This window comes from Platichthys flesus, chromosome 20 (genome assembly GCF_949316205.1).
Source record: "Platichthys flesus chromosome 20, fPlaFle2.1, whole genome shotgun sequence".
Classification (NCBI taxonomy): Eukaryota; Metazoa; Chordata; class Actinopteri; order Pleuronectiformes; family Pleuronectidae; genus Platichthys; species Platichthys flesus.
In genome coordinates, this window is record NC_084964.1 from 21,084,824 (window position 1) to 21,090,823 (window position 6,000).

The window sequence follows — 6,000 nt, forward strand, 5'->3', positions numbered from 1 at the left end:
AACAGTGAGGAGACGGAGGGCTCCTCTATATATAGGCTGGACCTCAGACTCCTCCCCCCTGTTGATTCTAATGTGAGCTTCACTTCTTGTGGCTGTGAATCATCCTGATACCGTGTATCTATGGATTTTTAAACTTGTTTATATATTTTCTTCTGTTTATAATTTTTTATATATTTTATATTTTTTATAAAAATTAAAAAAATTAACAAAATGAACTTGTGACTTTATGATTTTAAACTGTTCTTGTTCTAACTTATTCATAAACAATGTGTTCTGTATTTGAGCTTGTTAATTTACTATAAAGCAATAAAAAAATAAAAAAAATATTAATAAAAACAGAGACTTTAGGTTTAGGCATAGAATAAAAAATGGTTAGGGTTAGGGCTATGATCCCTGGCTAGGTTTTAAACAGAGCAAATCTGAATTAGGGTTAGACCCTAGTAATAACTTAGGTTTAGGCATACAATAAAAATTATTTAGGGTTAGGGCTAGGTTTAGAAGATCTATCTCGATGACTCCCCCCGCTTCGTCCGACGACTGGGCAGTTTGGTCTGGGGAGCCAAAGGCAATGCACTGGCCGACGCACGTTGTCAGCACTCTCACAGTCTCACATATCCCCTTTTGCCGAATTGTTTTTTTAAATTTGATTTGAAGGTTGTTGAATTTTAACGGAGTTGGTTGGGCTATTTTTATCTATAGGCACTATTTTGATTTCCTAGTTTTATGGAACACATAATCAGTAGTGGACCTCAGGGTCATTGGATGTTTCGGCCATTACCACCAGACACCCTCTCCCAAGGAAGGCCCCGCCAGGGTTGATCGGACCCCAGGGTGTGTCCAACTAAGTTTATAGTAATCTAATTGTAAGGTAATTTTAAAAAGGATTCACGGTTTTATTAGGATCAACTGGTTAAGTTTAGGCAATAGATTTAAATGGTTAGGTTTAGGGTTAAGGTTAAGGCTAAGGTTCATCAATCAATCAAATTTTATTTGTATAGCCCATATTCACAAATTACAATTCATCTCATAGGGCTTTAACAGGGTGTGACATCCTCTGTCCTTAACCCTCAGCAAGAGTAAGGAAAAACTACAAAAAACCCTTTTAACAGGGTAAAAATATGTAGAAACCTCAGAGAGAGCCACATGTGAGGGATCCCTCTCCCAGGACGGACAGAAGTGCAATAGATGCCACGTGCAGGAGAACATCATCAATAATCAAAGTCTCTAGCAGCATTGATGAAGCACAGTCCATGCTCAGCAACCATCTAGACCACGATCCACCATCCAGACCAGACGCCACTTCAGTCCTCAGTCACCGTCCACCGCCGCCCACCAGGAGGACCCATCACAAGCCACCACTGCGGTCCTGGTCCACCGCCCGTGCCCAATGCCAACGCGACACAGGGTCCGCCACCAGCACCACGATCAGCCCACATGACTCAGAATCCGCCACACTGGATCCAACACCGCGACCCCCGGTGCGCGATCCACAAACCGTAATCCATGGTGCGGCCACAGAGGCCCTGGATCTGCGGGTGATAAAGCAAAGGGATTCCGGGGAAGGGGGATAGGGATGGAGAAGAGGAAGGAGAAGCTGGAAAGAGAAGCTCCGTGTGTCATGTGTCATAAAATAGAACAAGTAACGTTCTGGCGCACTAATTAGCTCTAACTATAAGCTTTATCAAAAAGAAAGGTTTTGAGCCTACTTTTAAACGAACAGATGGTGACTGCCTCCCGAACTGAAAGTGGTAGATTATTCCACAGCCGAGGGGCTTGATGGCTAAAAGCTCTGGCTCCTACTCTACTTTTAGAGAATTTAGGGACGACAAGTAGGCTTGAATTCTGGGAGCGGAGTGCTCTAGTGGGTTTATAAGGTATTAACAGCTCTTTAAGGTATAAAGGCGCTATATTATTAAGGGCCTTGAAGGTGAGGAGGAGAATTTTAAATTCTATTCTAGATTTAACTGGAAGCCAGTGTAGCGATGCTAATATTGGAGAAATGTGCTCTCTTCTCTTTGTTCTCGTCAGGACACGTGCTGCAGCATTTTGGACAAGCTGTAGAGTCTTTAACGACTTCCTGCTGGAGCCTGATAATAATGAATTACAATAGTCCAGTCTCGATGTAACAAAGGCGTGGACTAGTTTTTCTGCATCTTTTTGTGAAAGGACATGTCTAATTTTTGAAATATTACGCAAGTGGAAAAAAGCGGTCCTAGAAATTTGTTTTAAGTGACTATTAAAGGATAAATCAGGATCGAAGATCACTCCCAAGTTAGGTTAAGGTTACGTTTTTAAGGTTAGGGTTAGGGTTAGGGTTAGGGGTTAGGGGTTAGGGTTAGGGTCAGGGTTAGGGTTAGGTTTTTGAAGGGTTAGGGTTAGGGTTAGGGTTAGGGTTAGGTTTGGGTTAGGTTTGGGTTAGGGTTGGGGTTTAGGATTCAGGGGTTTGATTTTTGTGGCACTGGCCTACTGACCTATTTCGTTCAAACCGGTTGGAAATTTGACAGTGTGGTGATAGTCAGGTTGGTAGAGTACAGCTCCACCATCCCGGGGACCAGGGTTCAATCCCCAGGCAGAGCACAACAGTCAGGACCATGGGGCAGAGAAAGGGGCAGGTCAGGGTTAGGGTTAGGGTCAGGGTTAGGGTCAGGGTTAGGGTCAGGGTTAGGGTTGGGTTAGGGTTAGAGTTCAGGGTTCATGAGTATGGTTTATTTGCACTGGCCTATTGATCTTAAAGTGGTGGCACGGTTGGAGGAGCTCCGCTCCCTCTAACGGGGGACCAGGGTATGATCCCCAGGCAGAGCACGTCTGCAAGGACCATGGGACAGAGAAAGGATGAATACGGTTGCTGCCTGGGTTGGAGTATTTGTTGGGCGTCATTCTGTCTAAATTTTATGGAGGAAAATAAAATTAAAAAACTAAGTAAACCTGGTTGGGGATTAATTTTATCTATGAAGGTGGTATTTTATTACTGGAGTAACATAGACTAATGAAAAATGGGGATTTATGGAAACAAAATTGTAAAATGAATAATGGTGTAGTGGCAGAGATGACGCCCCTGGCCCAGAGAATCCTAGTTCGATTCCCCCCGAGGCATGTGTGTTAAAGTGGTGCCTTGGGGGGCCTGAGTGGACCCAGGCAGCACGGCTGGTTGTAGAGGGAAAAAAAACAAAAGGGGGGAGGGGGAAAGGGGAAAACACGGGGGAGTTGATAAGGAAGACTACATGAGAGGGAAATTTAAACTGATTGTCGGGTGGGTGTCCTATGAGTGTACTTAATTGTCATTGAGGCCTGTTGGCGTGATTGTACCTAATTTAAAAATCCATAATTTTTCTGTCCTCTTTCTCTGCCCAATGGTCCAATGGTCTTCTGATTCTAGACCAGAGATTATAAGATTATTGACGGAGTGGAGCTGAAAATGGTTAATGAGGGGGGTGGTTAACTTGCCTTCCCCAATGTTATATATGTGTTGTTTTAATCGGGTGAGTATGGAGTGTTTTGTTTCCCCGATATAATGTTTATTGCAGGTGGTGCATGTAATGATGTAAATGACGTTGGTGGTGTGGAGTGTAAATGTACCTAATGTGGGGAATGCTGTATTGCTGTGAGGGTTTGAAATAAATTTTCTGTTTTTATAGTGTGTGTGGTATTGTGTTTGTGTTGGTGGTTTGTTATCAGAGTATTTTGACCTTATTAGTAAACTGTGGAGGTTTTTGTTTTTCCTGTAAGCTGATATGATGACGTGATTTTGGAAAGCCGGCTGTAGGGTTTGAGTATGAATGAAGTTCTGTTTGATGATGTTATGTAAACCTTTGATTCTATGTGAGAAGGTAGATATGAATGGTACCGGGACACGGGGTGGAGCAATCCGGGGAATGGAGCGAGTGGGAGCGAGAGACGCCAAAGTGCTGGTCTTGATATGGCGGAGGAAGCGTTTGGAGTAGCCCCTAGACCTGAGACTACAAAATAGAATGGAGATGGAAGAATGCAGGTCTATTACACGGGATGATATTCTGTGAAAACGGATGATTTGAGATTTAATAATGCCTTTAAATGTGTGTTTCGGATGATAGCTAGTTTTATGGAGAAGGGCGTGTGTGTCTGTTGTTTTAAAGTAAACTTTGGTAAGTAGTTGTGAGTATGACAAGTTTTTTGACCGGTCAAAAAAAACAGTTGTATCTAAAAAATTAACTTGTAGTGGATCTATGATGTACTTAACTTTAATAGACTGATGGTGGCTATTCAATGTGTCAATGAAATCAGAAAATAAAGAAATGTCATGTTGCCATATTCCAAAAATGTCATCTAAAAATCTGAGGTAGGTGAGGGGTTTGTGGGTGCACTTGGCCAATGCCTCTCGCTCCCACTCGCTCAGGTAAATGTTTGCATATGACGGGGCGTATCGCTGACCCATGGCCGTTCCGTGGATTTGCAGGAATTGTTTGTTATTGAATGAAAAGTCGTTATTGTTGAGGCAGATGGTAAGGAGTTGAATAATTTCTTTGTCCGGTCTATTGTTGTCGGGGTTGTTATTGAAGTTGGATATTATAGCCTTGATACCGATTTGTGTATTGATATTTGTGTATAGACTGTCTATGTCGATTGTAAATAAGTATGACTGATTTGGAACAACCATGGGCCGGATGGTATCTATAAAATGATAAGTGTCCTTGATGTAACTTGGGTGTTTATTGGAAAGGGGTCCAAGGAAATGTTCGATGTATTCTGAGATATGGTATGATGTACTATTGCAATCTGAGACTATTGGTCTGCCGGGAGGAACCTCATAGGGTACGGTCCATGATGGGGGTTCCTTGTGGATTTTGGGTAATAGATAGAACTGGCGGGGGCGGGGTTGGTCGGGGCCAAACAGGTAGATTTTTTGCTTGTGGTTAATGGTTTTATTGTCATATAAAGTTTGTATAATACTACGGAGGAGTGGTTGGGTTTGACTTTGTAGGTCTGACGGAATGGGTTTATAATGTGTGGTGTTTGAGAGTTGTCTATTTGCCTCCAGTAAATACTGCTGTCTATCCATAATGACTATTTTTGAACCTTTGTCCGCGGGTTTAATGATAATATTAGGATTTTGGGTAAGTTCTTCTAAGGCCCTGCGTTCAGGCCCCGAGAGGTTGTCAACAACGTCCCCTGGGGGCCGGTAATAACGCAGGGCCTGTTTGTTCTTTTGCACCAGGTTTATTGTGGCTGTGTGTGATTGAGCCGTGGTGGGTTCCCAATTAGACCTGTGAATGAAGGGTGTCTGAATGTGGTCCGGTTTATTATAGAAATAACTGATGATCTTTAACCTTCTGTTGTATTGGTGTAAATCCCTATGAAATTCCTCCCAGTCAAACTGTAATGGGCGTGGGATGAATGAAAGACCCCTTTCCAATAACCGGATCTGATCTGAAGTTGGAGTAAATAGTGTGGATAAGTTAAGTATGTTTGCTGTAGAGCTCCACCCCAAGTCGACTGCAGGGTCAGTATGGGGCATAGGGTTTGGAGGGTTAGGGTTAGGGTTAGGATTAGGGTTGGGGTTGGGGTTAAGGTTAGGGTTAGGGTTAGGGTTAGGGTTGGGATTAGAAGGTTTAGGGTTAGGGTTAGGGTTAGGGGTGGCGTTTGTGCCCGGTTTGGGTTTGGGTCTTACTATAAATTTAACTGTTTGAGCCAGTAATCGAAAATGAGTTGCGCGGTAGCCGGCTTCCAATGGATGTTGTCCTTTTCTGTTACAAATGTGTCGTGAGGGATCTCTGCTAAAAATGGGAAGTATGTGGCTATTGTGTTGTTGATGTATTTTAAATTGTACTGTTGTTTAACGCTGAGGTTGTCTGAGAAGTTTATGATAGGGAAGTAGATGTCGGCATTAGGGAAGGCAAGTTGGGCCTGTTTGTATAGAGATTTTAACTGTTTGCAGGAAGTCTGCCTGGGGTCCTGGTCCTTATTATTGATCCCAATGGAGAGGACCACTATTTTTGTGTTGGGGTTGGGTACCGTTTTTTCACA